Source organism: Peromyscus maniculatus, chromosome 9, assembly GCF_049852395.1.
Source record: "Peromyscus maniculatus bairdii isolate BWxNUB_F1_BW_parent chromosome 9, HU_Pman_BW_mat_3.1, whole genome shotgun sequence".
Taxonomy (NCBI): domain Eukaryota; kingdom Metazoa; phylum Chordata; class Mammalia; order Rodentia; family Cricetidae; genus Peromyscus; species Peromyscus maniculatus.
The window spans coordinates 2029619-2044785 of NC_134860.1; the positions used below are offsets into that span (position 1 = coordinate 2029619).

Consider the following 15167-nt stretch of genomic DNA (forward strand, 5'->3'; position numbering starts at 1 on the left):
CATGTCAGGGCCACCCTGAACAACTGTTGTCCAACCATGGAGACAGCACACAGTTTGAGGCTCTTGACAAGATCAGAGTGGAGGTCCGCTGAAGCAAAGAGCTGAGGAAAGTCAGGGCTGAAATCTTAGAACACAACAAGTTAGGTAGTTCCTTTGTTCCAATAAATTAAAGAGGGATTTGGTGAGAAGTCAAAGAATGATGCTAATTCGTAGAGCTTTTGTTTATCACCTAAACATTCAAAGACTGAGTTGGGAGATGCAGAAAACAAATCTTCTAATCAGGATCTAGTTTGAGGTCTCCATGAATGCTCAGAGCGTCTCTCCTCTGAGTGTTTCTTCACCACTTGCATTAGGCAAATGCTCTTTTCTCTCTCCCCTTGACACTTTTCTGACTACTTTTCTAAGAAGTCTTCACTACAGATGGAAGTGCTCTGTTTACATCCCCAGTGCATTGTACCATGTGTCCCATCCTGGGCCTAGTCCTTATCTCGCCACGTCTTCACAGAATATATTCTTTGCTAAGTGACTCACAGTGAAGCTTGAGTGAGCATCTTTCCCTTGTTGGTACTTGGCAGTGTTGTACCCTTTTCCTGAAACCCCCAGAGACCCCCAAGGAGCCGGTTTCCGATACAAGCACTTAAGGGTCCTTTTATTCAGGTTTAACCTGGGCCACTGCACAGCAGATGGAAGGAAATGTGGTGGCAGCCATGAGCCCAGGCGTAGAGAGTTTTTATAGGGAAAAACCACAAGCCAGGAATTGGCAAGTTGGGATTGGGTAGAAGGGATATGGTGCAAGGTGATTTTTTGAAACTATTGGTCTAGACTTTGGGCACAAAACCACATTTGAAACTGTTGGGTTAGACTTTGGGCGGGGAACCACAACCCGCAGAACAGGATTATCTGGGCTGCTCAGCAAGATTATCTAGACATCTTCAAGGGCCTAAACTGTAGACAGGATGTCTGCAGGAGGATACTGCTCTGTATCCATTCCACTTGTCATGGCGCATTCCTGAGGTCCTTCCTGGAACTGAGTACAGCAGGTGGTCTGAGATCGTGGTCCTTTCCCTAAGGTAGAGCTTGTAAAGTCAAGTCTAGGCCTTCAGAGCAGCAACTACCTGTGTGCAGAGAACTAGATTGTGGGGTTGGGGACATGGCCCAACAGTAAAGTGCTTGTGGTGCAAGCTTGAGAACCTGAGTTCTGATTCCCAACAGCCACCTAAGGAGCCAGGCATGGTAGTGTGGGTCTGTAACCCCAGGATTGGGAAGGAAGAAGTAGGAAGATTCCTGGTGTTCATTGGTCAGCCAGCCTAGCCAATTCAGTAAGCCCCAGATTCAGTGAACACTATCAAAAATAAGGAGAGGAATAACTAAGGAAGACACATGACCTCTGAGCTCCATGTAAGTGCCCATCTGTACACACACACACACACACACACACACACACACACACACACACACACACACACTCTATACCATTCACACAAAGAACTAATACTTGGCAGAGACCAACAGACAAAAGAAGCCTTCATGGGGATGATATGTGGAACAGAATCAAGAAAACCTAGAAAATGTAAGAGGAACAGGAAATCTTCCATGCTGAAGCACCGGGGGCAAAGGAAGCTCTCTGGGGCAGGGTGGTAGAAGGGGACTTAGACAGTGAACAGACCCCCTCCTGGGCTGAGCTATTGCTCAGTGGTGAAGCCCTTACCTCCTACATGTGATCTCCAGCAACATGAAAGAAAAAAAAAAGTAAGGAAGAAAATGAACAGATCATCTTGAACCTTTTCCCCCTGCTGCAGTAATTTATGAGTTTTTCTGAGGTGTTTCCAAGTCTCACAACTTCTGTTGTTGACATGAGTGCCCATAAGGTCCTGTGGCCTCACCAGGCAGCCTTTGTTACACAAATTGGTAACCAAAATGAAGACATTTGACAAGCTCTAGAGGGACTCTTTGCTTTGGGGAGGATGTGGGAGTGATGAACTTCTGTGGCATTTTTCTGTAAGTCTTAAATCTCCCATGAAACAAATTTGTTTCCCTTTCAGCCCTGCTCTTGGGCTCTGGAAATCTAGGAGAGACGGGGTCACAAAAGCAGGGATGACAAATCAAAGATTTTCTTTTTCTTTAAGCATAACACATATAAAAACTTCGGTACAGAGGATTTTTGCCTCCCTTTATATAACTTATCAGAAATATTTCCTAGTTCAAAATTAATGGTATCTACTATAAAAATTACCCCTTTTCTCTCTATAGTGAGAACAAACCCATTTAACAGAGTATCTTCATTAAGTGAACTTCTTTTTTGATGTTTTCATAATGAAATACTGACAGAGGGTAGCCTGCTGTGGGTGGAAGTTAAGATGGACCGGTGTCCTGGGACACAGCACCTTAGGAATGTGACACTTCTGGTTTGTGATTTTTTTTTCAAAAAAAATATTTGTTTAAAATTTCTGAGAGAAGGCCTTGTATATAGTCCAGGCTGTTTCCAACTCCTGCTCTTCCTGCCCCAGCCTTCTAGTGCTTGGATTGCCAGTATGTGACATTAGACCTCCAGTCTCTACAATGGCCACCCATAGCTTTTAGTGTTGGGCCTCGTTGTAGGGACGTTAGGGATGTCTACCTGGTGTAGCCACCTGAGGGACAAATGATGACACCTGTCACCCAACCAGATGACTCTTTTTTTCATATTGTCATAGAAGGTATTCCCTACCTTAGAAAATCCAAATGGCAGGCACATTGAGAAGACATTGTCCATCTGTCCTTAATTTAATTTGTAGATAATAATATTTTAAAATAGGATCAACATGAAGTTTTCTTTAGAGCTCTTTTTCTAGGGGAAAGAGAACATTATTTCAAGCAGTAAATTCCACATTTGTCATTACTTAAGACTAGATCAAATACATTGACATATTTAACAATGATGGGCTGCCAGGCTAAGAAAAAATTATGTTTATTAGTGTGATAGTTCAGAAAGTACCAGCCTACCTAGGCACTTATGAAATGCTTATCTCGGATCACTTCTCATTTTTGCCTCTGGTCTTGCTACTATAAATATTGCCTCTAGTTTATCCATGGGAAAACTGAGTCCCAAACTGGTTCTCTGCTATCAAGTGGTTGCACCAGCATGGGAGCTAATGCAGGCAGCCTTCAGAGGCCACAGTTCTTCCTCCTCAGCACACTTTCTCTGTGTGAAACAGGATCTGGAGGTCCTAAGCCCTTCACAGCAGGACGGGGTGAGTCATCTCAGTATCCCTCAAGGTGTCCCTTTGTGGAGGATTGTTTGTGGCTGTAGGTGGAGATTAGCGCTCTGATTCAGGACCCATCCTGCTGCAGCTCTAGGGAAAGTGCCACATTTTGAAATCCTGGCTTCAGTGCCTGCCGTCCCTACCCAGTTATTATCCACTGGCTTTATTCTTTTGTAAAACGGGGATAGGAGCAGCATTAATTAGGGGCAGGATGCTGATTAAATGGGAGACAGAGAAATCCTTGTATCTAATGTTCAGAAGCTGTAGTTTTAGCTGTAGTTATTGTCACATTGCCACTAATGTGTGACATTTTGTCATGGCAGCATCTTCCTATCAGGCTGACATCTATGATGCTAGACCTCTCATTAGGAATCCTCGTTTAGAAAATGTCTTCAGGAAGGGCTCTGGGGAGATTAGATGTCAGAAGAATGCTTGAAGGCTAGTTTAAAAGATGATTTCAGGGCTGTGCTCATGTTCTGCTGTTAGCCCCTGGTTCTTGGTTAGCTGCTTAGTAGAAGTAAGCCCTGAACTGCTTCTCTGTTAAAATCTCTTTTCCTCTTTGAGTAACTCTTCCTTTTTGATACAAGGGCAGTTTTATGGGCTTTAGACTTTCTGAGAGAAGGAAATGGAGCAGGGAACAAATGCATGAGGGGAAAAAAACATTTTTTTTTATAATGAAATGAGGCCATTACTTGAACCTGAAAACTCAGACAACAAGTGGCTCCGCCCCCAGAGCTCCCCTGGGGTCATACGGAAAGTCTAGGAATGTTTGCTGACACCCAGCCTGGAGAACAGGCCTGGCAGGGAGGGCCTGTGGTTTGGGGGCTGTGGAGCAGAGTTCCTTTCCTAGGGCCTCGGCTGCCAGCATCCAAGTGCTGCATGCAGATTCCCATGCAGGACCCTGGAAGAGGTCCCAAGGGCAGGTCTGAACTTGGAGTACAGTGATGAATGTGGAGTATCCTCTGTAAAATGTCACAGCCCTGAACATCTTTCTAGACTGTGCTGTCGCTGCCTCAGCATTATTTTGAATGTTGACAGAGTCTTTGCTATGGTAAAGACAGACTTCCTTGTCCAAGGTTTCACACAAAATCTTGGGCAAAAGCCCAAATCAACATCCAGGACAGAATGTCGAAATGTATTTGGGTGACATACCACAACCTGAGGCCCCAGATGTCAGTTCTGACTTCCCTAAGCCCCTCCGTTGCTGTTTTCCAGTTAGAGTGTTTGGGTCACTATTGAGTTAGGAAGGTCTTATGCCCCCTGCTGCTCCCCTATTCTGGACGTATCACCTGCTGACATAAAACAGGTCTGCACCAGCAGGAAAGAATTCCGCTATTAACTGCTGTCAGGAGCATGGCAGATCCACATGGACCAGTTCCAGGATCCCCCAAACCAGCATCTTTGTGACTTTGGGCAAAATAAATACATCTATAAAATGGGTATAGTGTTGGCATACACCAAATAGGAGCAATTTCTGAGTATGAAATGAAGTATGTACATAAAATGTCCATTTGCACACAAAGGCTAAACTCTATAACTGTTATAATTTCTAGCCACTTGACTGTGCTTGCACTGTCCAGAAATCAGGCCAAATGCTTAGTCACTCCAGGGCCTCACATCCTAAGGAATCCATCCATGCGCAGCATGATCATATAATCTATGCACATGCATGACATAGCTACATAAGCCCATATACGCATGTGCGAGGTGACCTATAAAAGCAGGCCCCACCCACTCCCCAACCCTCTCCACACTTTCATTTTCAGTAGGCCTGTCCACACCCTATTCCTTCCCTTCCCTAATAAAACTCTTATAATAGTTTTATATTAGTGAGTTCCCTTGTCCTCGTGTTTCCTCATGTCTGGTAAATAGTGTCAACAACAACAAAAAATAACAATGCCACAAATAATGAGTAAATTTAAGGGAAGTTCATCCCTTTTAAATTTTTTATTTTAATTTATATGTATGTTTGTGTCTCTATGTGGGTAAGCACACATGAGTTCATGCTGTAGAGGCCAGAAAGAGGATGATAGATGCCCTAGAACTGAACCGTGAGGTGTGGGTCCTGGGAACTGAACTCAGGTCCTCTGGCAGAGCAGCACGTGTGCTTAACTACTGAGTCATCTCTTCAGCCCCAATAAGTAGTAATTTATGACTGAGATGTTCTTTGGTATTTTGTTATGGTATCTATCATTTATGGCATGATTTTAAGTTTAAGATACATATTTTTGTTGTTAATTTATAAAATTAGACATCATGATCAATTATGTTTACTTATTGTGTACATATCCCTGTTAGCTGTTGTGAGTTGAAAGTTTTCCCATTTTCTTTGAATTGGCAGGCAGACTAAGGGAGAACTTAGAAGGTTCTTTGAAATCTGATTTCCAAATTGCTTTTCAGGAAACTTTTATGCCTTCCAAACAGATAATTATATGGTCTGAAATAATCACAAGTGGACTTCCCTTTTGCTATAGCCGTATTTTAAGATTTCTTTTTATCTTACTGCTTTAGTTTAAATGTCTCGAGCTCCAGCAAACACTGTGGCTGTAATGCCCCTCCTTGTCTTATGTCTTGTGTATGGACACAAGGATTCTGCCTGTTGTTTGTCACAATGATGTTTATTGCTCAGATGAGGTAACACCTGCTAAAGAAATGTGTGTGTTTTTCTTAGTTTCCCATGATTTTATGTCAAGAATTTTTAGATTTTTATAAAGTCTCCTGAATATTTTTCTCAATCCATAGTTTTCACATAAATGTATATTGAGTTCTTAGAGCCAGATAGATAGATCAGCAATTAAGAAAATTTGTCTTGCTGAGGACCTGAGCTAGGTTCCCAGTACCCACAAGACAGCTCATGGTTGTCTATAACATTGGTTTGAGGTTACCTCCTGTGACCTCTGTGGGCACTAGGCATGCAAGTGGTGCACAGCCATAAATCATTAATCATTAATGCACATGAAATAAATACCCATCAATTTTTTAAAAGGTCCCCAAAGGACGCTTGCTGTGGGATGGTCTGTATGTCAAATTGCTCTGATTGGTCAATAAATAAAACACTGATTGGCCAGTGGCCAGGCAGGAAGTATAGGTGGGACTAACAGAGAGGAGAACAGAGAAAACAGGAAGGCAGAGGGAGTCACTGCCAGCCGCCACCATGACAAGCAGCATGTGAAGATGCCGGTAAGCCACAAGCCATGTGGCAAAGTATAGATTTATGGAAATGGATTAATTTAAGCTATAAGAATAGTTAGCAAGAAGCCTGCCACGGCCATACAGTTTGTAAGCAATATAAGTCTCTGTGTTTACTTGGTTGGGTCTGAGCAGTTGTGGGACTGGCAGGTGACAAAGATTTGTCCTGACTGTGGGCAAGGCAGGAAAACTCTAGCTACAGGCACTTATAAAACAAAGAGTCACCACAGATGCACTGGAGTCTAATTTCTATAGTAGGAATCAGGCCCATGCTGTGGGATGTTCTGTATGTCAAAAGTGTTGCTCTGATTGGTTAATAAATAAAACACTGATTGGCCAGTAGCCAGGAAGGAAGTATAGGCAGAACTAACAGAGAGGAGAATTGAGAGAACAGGAAGGCAGAGAGAGAGAGAGAGAGAGAGAGAGAGAGAGAGAGAGAGAGAGAGAGAGAGAGAGAGAGACACTACCAGCCGCTGCCATGACAAGGAAGATGTAAGGTATCAGTAAGCCACAAGCCACGTGGCAAAGTATAGATTAATAGAAATGGATTAATTTAAGATATAAGAACAGTTAACAAGAAGCCTGAGCCATTAGGCCAAACAGTTTAGATAATATAAGCGTCTGTGTGTTTATTTTATAAGTGGGCTGTCGGACTGCCAGGGCTTGGTGGACCTGGAGAGAAAACTCTCTAGCTACAGGCCCATGCTTCTGATATACATTACTAAGAAGTGTTTGTATGGACACATACTCACTTCTCTTATTAGAGTGCTGGGTATAGAACTCAGGTGAGGAAACACCCCTTCCTTTCCTCAAGTAAGCCCTCCTTGGCCATCTTCATTTCTCTAAGGTGTTCTAGACTTAATGTACAGGCTTATGGCTTATAGCTTTATGTTATATCTCAAATTGAATTCACCAGGGCTTTCTCCTTTTATATATCAAAGCTACTGCAATTTAAAAAATGAAATTGTCAAGTAGTCTATGTTTCTAGAAATCGTTTTTTTTCCTTTTTCTTTTTCATTTTTTTTTCTGGAAATCTTTAAACAGCTCCACCCCACCCCACCCCACCCCCTGCTGCCCACAAAAGGCTGTTCTTGACGATGTTAATGTATTCTGTTCCATAACCCAACACCAGAGCAATATTTTTTTTATTAATTTTATGGTCATTACACTATATGCCCATTTCATTTCACAGTCTCCATAGCAAACTTCTATTATGTTGGGAGTATTCCCCATCTCATTCATGTAGGGCCATTATTTTAATCTCTCATCTGTTGTGATCACTGCCCTTTGGGTCATTTTGGAATTATTTGTTTGAATTCTGTCTTCACCCCTCCCCCTTTTTTTCTATTAATAGACTAAGCTTTATGAGAAGGAGGTCTTTTGTGCTCTGACTTCTTTGGTTGTTTCTTGGATTAGTTGATTGGTGGAGAAAGAGTCACACTATGTGGCCCAGGCTGGTGTCAAGCTTGCTATGTAGCCTGTGCCAAGTCTTCAACCCAGGCTCCCACCCCAGCCTCCTAATGCTAATATGACACTGTGTGACTCCACAATTTTCCAGTTGTTACTCTGTGACATTCTTTCATTGACCCATTACTCACAAGTCTTTTCAGTGTTCATATCTTCTGTCCATATTTTAGCTGTTATGGACCCTCTTCTTAAACAGATAATGCTACATTTTGGACATACATTTTGACCTAAAATTTACTGACTTACTTGTCTTTTATCGTACACTTTCACTTGTATGGGGTCTTGACAACTCTTAGTTTTGGGCTGCTGATGTACTTTTTTTGGTTTTGTCTCAAAGACTTGTAAAGATTATATGAGTCTATCTTTCCCTTCACAGCATCTGAATTTTATTTCTTCTCAACATCAAGATTTTGAAAATAATGTTGATCAATAAAATCACTTGACATTATCTATCTCATCCATGATGCACCGGAGTAGGGATCTATAAAATATCTTCTTCCTCTTTTCTTCCCTTCTTCTTCATCACACCATTCCAAATAATGTCAAAAGGAGAGTATTGGAAACAGCTAGACTTACCCAAACAAGCTGGTAGACCAGATATCTCCACACTTATACTGTTAGGAGTTAAGGAACACTGTGATCTTGTGTCCCTCTGTGTGTGTGTGTGTGTGTGTGTGTGTGTGTGTGTGTGTGTGTGTGCTCATACATTTATTTACATAGTATGCAGACTTACATACATGGCACTACTTTAAAAAAAAAAAAAAAACCTCTTCTGGGAAAAATTCTAAAATATATTTTCACAGGTACTTCCATACATTGAAAAGATATCATGCCTGCCATTTATAAGCCAACTTTCTCATTCATAGAGTCATCAAGATGTTTCTAGACCCTGAAAGCTTTGAATCCCCACCTTTTGTTTTTTTAAAAAAAGTAAAAGCTAAGAAACTTTATTTAACTAACTTTAAAAAGTTCTTCACCAAGGAAATAGTCAACCATAAACAACATACCACATGGGCACTGTATTCCTACACTCATTCAGAGGAGAACCACACGAGTGTAACAAGTAAAATTTATATACAGGATTAAGGGTAAAAGTGTATCCTGCTGCTTGTTTGCCCGAAGGTGTGAGTGTTATTTGTTGGTCAGAGGATCAGCTAAAGTCTGGTGTATAAAAGCTCGTGCCAGTAGGAGATTTACTGTAAATCAAAGTCTAGGCTGGACCATACCATAACATCTTCAAGTTGTAAATTAACTCACGTAAATCTAACTTTCTGGGTAATGAACAAGATCTCTAGTGGAGCTGAAGGTTGCTGTAAATAAGCCAGGTTGGAGTCAAAGCTCCACTGTGCCTTCCTTCCCCTGGTCTGGGGGGTGCCTGTGTGTCCACTTCTGTTGTTAGACATGCCTTCTGGAGACAGCCTGCCAGGTGCGCCCCGGGTGTGGGTGGGGGCATCTGCAGGCCTGCCTAATGAATAGCCCGAGCTTTGATTTTCATCACACGGCTGCATCTGTTTCCTGTTCTGACTGGGAATGGCTGTTGGCAACAGGGTGTGGCCTGGGAACCTGGTTTGTGTGGCTTTTAGATGCCACACTCAAGTCCCATGCTTTTCATGCTAATTGGAAATCCTTTTTGATGTCTTGACATGTTGACAACAGGTACAAACGGGATGCCAAGCGCCATTGTCCATGAGGAGAAATCACATTTCTTTCTGAGATGTTGTCTATTACTATTGTTTTATAATGTATTTTTAACAGTTCTTGGGGCAAGTGGTTGGAGATGAGAAAAGAGAGACATTTGTCTTGTAGGCAGCAAAAGGTTCAAGAAAAGATGGAAAGAGGGTGTTCTGGACATCTGTACTGTTTTCTAAGGCTTCTCCAACCAAATGGAGTCACATTCTCAGAAAGACTGCAATTGGTACTAAAACTAATGTTAACTCTAACTATTGTGTTAATGCCTAATGTTTGTGCATGTTTTGGGTGTGTTGGGCACTATGCTATTTCTAAGTATGTATGTGTTCTCTCACTTTCCCCTCATTAATGGAACGGGTACCACCTAGAAAAAAAAGAAGATCCATAGTTAAAGAAGTCACGGTCAAAGGCCCAGGTCACCAGTTTTAGCTATTAACCTCTGGAGTGTTTTGGAGCCAGTAAAGGCTCCTACTGTCCCTTTTAACAATAGTGACATGTGCCCATTTCTTTTCCCTCACTCAGGCTGCAGATACCTGTTTCTGATGTATCCTGGGCCTGAAACAAAGCACAAATGAAACCCCAGTTTAGCTAGCCTGTGTGCCTGCAGTCATTGGAGTTCACTTGGACACTTATTATCCTTGCAACATACTTTCTAGAGAGATGATAAAGAAGGATATATGTTTGGGTCTGCCCATAAAGTAGACTCCCACCTCCCCCGTCTCTAGCACAGGTTCAGGGTTAAACTAATTTCCTTCCTAGCTCCATGGACCTGGGCAGAGGCTGCTGCCAGACTGCCTCCCTGTCCTCCTTACCCTGTGGCTCAGGTCCACCTGCCAGCTCTCCTCTAAAGCTGGAGGTGGATAATTCAGGTTACCCTGGCTACAATTTCCCCTGGGCTGTGGGATGCACTCGCCTCACACAGAGACCAGGAAGGGGAAGCGTCTTCCCACTGAACTTTTTTTGTTGGGCCTGATTAGGACAAACTTGGTGTGCTCTTTGTCCCATCCTCTCCTTCCTCATTTGTTCCGTGTCCTTCCTTCGCTCGTTCCCCCTCCTCTTCTCCTTCCCTCCTTCCTCCTTCCTCCTCTCTCTCCACCCAATCCCTTTACCATTAGTAAGTGGAGGAGTTGTAAATTAAAGACAGAGAGCCCTGAACTGTGGGGAGCTTCAAAGCTGAGTAAGGAGGTTGGCACCTGGGGAACATGTGGGGCCGTTTCAGAGAAAGCAAAGCCTTGCTTTCCCAGGCTGTGGCTGTCCTAAAATGTCCAGTGAAGAAAAAGATGTGTTCTCTAGCTGCACTTGAGAATGGAATTACTGTTGGAGTAAGTCCTGACCTAAAACAAATTTAATGAGGCAAGAACTAAAATGGACCTATGTTTTATGTCCCTAAAACTGGCAACATGTGCCATCTCTTAACTCTGTCAAGACAAATGCTAGTAATTAGTCAGTATTAATGAAGGGCTTGCTTTTTAAGTGGGAAGTAAAGGGAGCCGGCTGAAAAGGCAGATCGCATTGCCCTGGCTGACCAGGGAAGAAGAAAGCTGCCTGTCAGCCACTGGACCAGACTGTGCCCATTAGCTGGTGCCAGCCACCCATGCTGAAGGATCTGGAGAGAGCTCCCACTGCCTCAGAAGGAAGGCCTGGCACTGTAGATTCACACCTGTGGAGTGAGCAGAAAGGTCACTACCTCCTGCAAATCAAGGCAGTGAGACACCACCTGAACACAGAGAGCAGAGCCTGAGGGACAGGGTAAGGTCACAGGAGAGCCAAGGGGCCAGGGGGCATACCACAGCATTATGAACTCCATGAAAGATTGCAGGGTCTAGGAGTCCCTGGGTGATCTGGCTCTGCTCCAGGCCACAGCCCTGCGAAGATTTTTCCTTGATATCTGACTGTATCCTGGTGCTGAGCATGGGTTGTGGGACTCTCACTTGGAACTGAGGTTGGCAGGACCTCTCCAGGAAATACTCTGGGCTTCCTTGCCAACCAGGCTGATTTTTGAACTACTGTGGATGCTGAGGTTGTGTCTTCTTGTCTCCTCTTCTCAGAGTATGGACCCTACCTCACCAGCCCTTCTGGAGTCTGAACATAGCCTACTGAAAGTATGGCTTAAGTGAGGGTCTCCAGAGGCAGTGGAGGTTAATTACTATGCTGAAGTTCAACAATACAACCAGAAGGATGTTTTTTTTTGTTTTTTGTTTTTGTTTTTTTTTTTTAAAGATTATGATTATGGACTTCTAGTTAGAATAGTTTGGGCATCAGGCAGGGGGAGCAGCCCAGATTTGGAGGGAGGAGACTAAAATGACAAGAATCTCAAATTGGTTAAGTATATACACAAAGGCCACTTTCTTTCCTCTGTAATCTTTGTTCCTTTCAGTATATCCCTGGTGTTCGGTGAACGGAAACACAAACTTCAAGTTTTCCCTTGTGTGCTCTCAAGGATCCCAGCATAACTTTAACCAAAATTGCCTTTCCTGGGAGTACCTGCCAGCAGTTTGGTTTATTTTATTATCATCATTATTTCGAAACAGAAGTGTCCAGCCACCTTCTGTGTCCGTTGCATAGGTGTTGGATTGGGGTCTACTTTATGCCAAGCACTGTTCTAGGTGTTAGAACATGGTAAACAAAAATAACATTGCTCCCTGGTATTCTGGACGGGGCAAGGGTGAGGGTGGACATGGCAAGAAAGGGAAATATTAGGCTGGCATATGTGAAATTGCTATTTGCATAGGTTAAAATATTTTAAAATGAGAAGTTTTGTGTGGTTAGACCTGGCAATATGACATTCTGATAGTATTAAGTAGAAACCCTCCGCATAAGAAAAGGAGAGTATGAAATGTTGACATTAGAGATTAAGGAAGTACTTCATGGGTAAGGAGAAATGTGAGCAGTATTCCCAGGGTGGAGCACATGGAGAGGAGGAGTTGTGAGCAGTATTCCCAGGGTGGAGCACAGCACTGGTTACGGAGTTGTTGATCAGGAAATGGGATGACTACTGCAAAGCGCTAACTTCCAGATATAGAGATGTGCTCTGTTCTCAAGTTAGTGGTATACTTCCTTGTTCCTTAGCCTTCCCATCCATGTACATTTGGAACATAGGGCTCCAATAGTTGTTGGACTAAAACCTAGTGGAGGCTGAAGAGTGTCATCCATGATCAGAACAAGCCTGTGAGTCACCCTGCTGTCCCTGGCTTATGACACTTTTGGTGTCGCTAAGCATATCTGGTTAGAAAGCTCCTGAAAGGCCTCTCGACTTTTCTCCTGGCAGTTGAGGCATTCAAGAGAGGCAGGGGTGGAAGGGAGAGTGACCATGAGTTAAGTCATGCTGGCTGTGGCAAGGCTCCTGCAGTTAGGGCAGCAGGGGCAAGTGAGCCGGCTGCCTTGCTCGTACCTCTGGGGTCCATGACGCCCCTCAAACCACCTGCTGCAGACGTGTTAGCAGTGGAGACAGGTGCCAGTGGCTTGGGATCTGCACCCTGGCAAAACAACAACAACAACAACAACAACAACAGCCACAACAAACCCTCAAAACCTCCTTGCGATTTACATTTTATAATTGCTACATGCTAATTAGGTGTGACACTTTAGTGTGTCTAACTAGCTAATTAGCACCTCTTCTGTGATTGCTGTCTCCTTCATTCACTTATAAATCCATGAAGGTGGTGACATTGTGTCCTCCAATACATTGTACACCCTAATAAACTTCTCTGGGGTCAGACAAAAGAACAGCTACTAGATCTAGAGGCCAGGAAATGATGGCACACACACCTTTAGTCCTAGTATTCCGAAGGCAGAGATCCACCTGGATCTCTATGAGTTCAAAGCCACAGTGGAAACAGCCAGGCATGGTGCTACGCGCCTTTAATCCCAGGAAGTGATGGCAGGAAGCAGAAAGACATATAAGGTGTGAAAACCAGGAGCTAGAGCCAGTTAAGTTTTTAGGCTTTCAGTAGCAGTTCAGCTGAGATTCATTCTGGATGAGGACTCAGAGGCCTCCAGTCTGAGGAAACAGGATCAGCTGAGGAACTGGCGAGGTGAAGAAGCTGTGGCTTGTTCTGCTTCTCTGATCTTCCAGCATTCACCCCAATAAGTGGCACTGGGTTTGTTTTTATTAATAAGAACTTTGAAGATTCGTGCTATACATGAAGGTAGCAGGAGCCCTGTTGATTTCACTCACCATTTTATCTCTGATGCCTAGCATGGGGCCACAGTAAATGTTCAGTAAATATCTGCTAACTGAGTGATTGAGAAGAACTGTTCTAAAGCCCAAACTGATACAATCTAGGGACCACAAGTGATAGAAGAACATGATAGGCTGGGATGCTTAATGGGGACACTGGACAGGTCACTCATCCCAGAGACTCCTCCTCAGGAGTTTAGGTATAGAGACCTACAGTATACTTTTTTTTTTTTTTTTTTGGTTTTTCGAGACAGGGTTTCTCTGTGTAGCTTTGCGCCTTTCCTGGATCTTGCTCTGTAGCCCAGGCTGGCCTCGAACTCACAGAGATCCACCTGGCTCTGCCTCCCAAGTGCTGGGATTAAAGGCATGCGCCACCACTGCCCAGCTACAGTGTACTTTTTAAACTCCCTTTCTCCCAAGGGCTGGGCTCTTAGAGAAGGTACACTATTGGTTATAGCTTCAGAGTTCTAACTGCCTCTAACAAAATACTAGCGTACCCAGTATCTCCAAGGGTTTAGCCAGCTCTTCCCAGTATGTGCCAGACATGAGAGGCAGACTCAGAAATGGGCACTTGCTTCCTAGAGCTCCTCCAGGAAGGTGCCCACACTTCATTTGCCCCTCTTCTCCATCACTGTCCCTGGGGGTGAGCCCCACCTTGGCTGACTCCACCTCCACCAGGGAGCCAGCATTACTTTGCCTCCTTCGGTTGTTTGCAAGGCTATCCAACTTTGCCATGTGGCTCTACTCCATTAAAATGTATGCACACTACAACGTGCATGTCCATTTCTGTATTATTATTATCTTTTTGTGATGCACTGACAGTATACGTAACACAGATGACTTGAGAGAGCTGGTTCATTGTGGCTTGTGGTTTCAGCTCCATTAAGGGGTGGGGGGGCATGGTAGGGTAAGGCAGTTCACATCTGGTAGCCAGGAAGGTGATGGAGGGAAAAGGGAGAAGAAGGGAGTGAGAGAGAGGACGAGGAGGAGGAAGAAGAAATAATAGTGCCCACACTAGCAACTTCTCCACATCCCTATTTTTATTTTATTTCATCTGATCCTCCAATGGGATTGTACTGGCCCTCACGGATCTGGACCCCTGTGCCCCATTAATGCCTTCTACAGACACCTTCAGAGAAGCATCTCCTTTACTAATCTCCTCTGGTCTTTTTATACTACTCCAGGTATTAATCCAAATTGACCATCACAGTTCCCCTTTCATTGGGTTTGGGTCTTGTGTCTCTTCTGTGTGTCCAGCTGGCTTGTTCTAGCCTTTTCAAACTAGTTGGTGGCCCTGCAACAAGAGGCCTCATCCTGAGGTGCTGGCACTGAGTGGGTCTGTGGGGGCCTGGGCTTCCCAGTCAGCTGCCCCTCTGGCCACCTGGACCGTAGATTCACAT

At 43.9% G+C, this 15167-nt stretch overlaps 1 protein-coding gene across 17 annotated transcripts in view; it reads left to right on the forward strand.

Moving 5' to 3' along the window:
- Positions 1-15167, forward strand: part of Erc2 (ELKS/RAB6-interacting/CAST family member 2) — a 905605-nt gene that overhangs the window by 657658 nt on the left and 232780 nt on the right. The gene's annotated exons all lie outside the window — the stretch shown is intronic.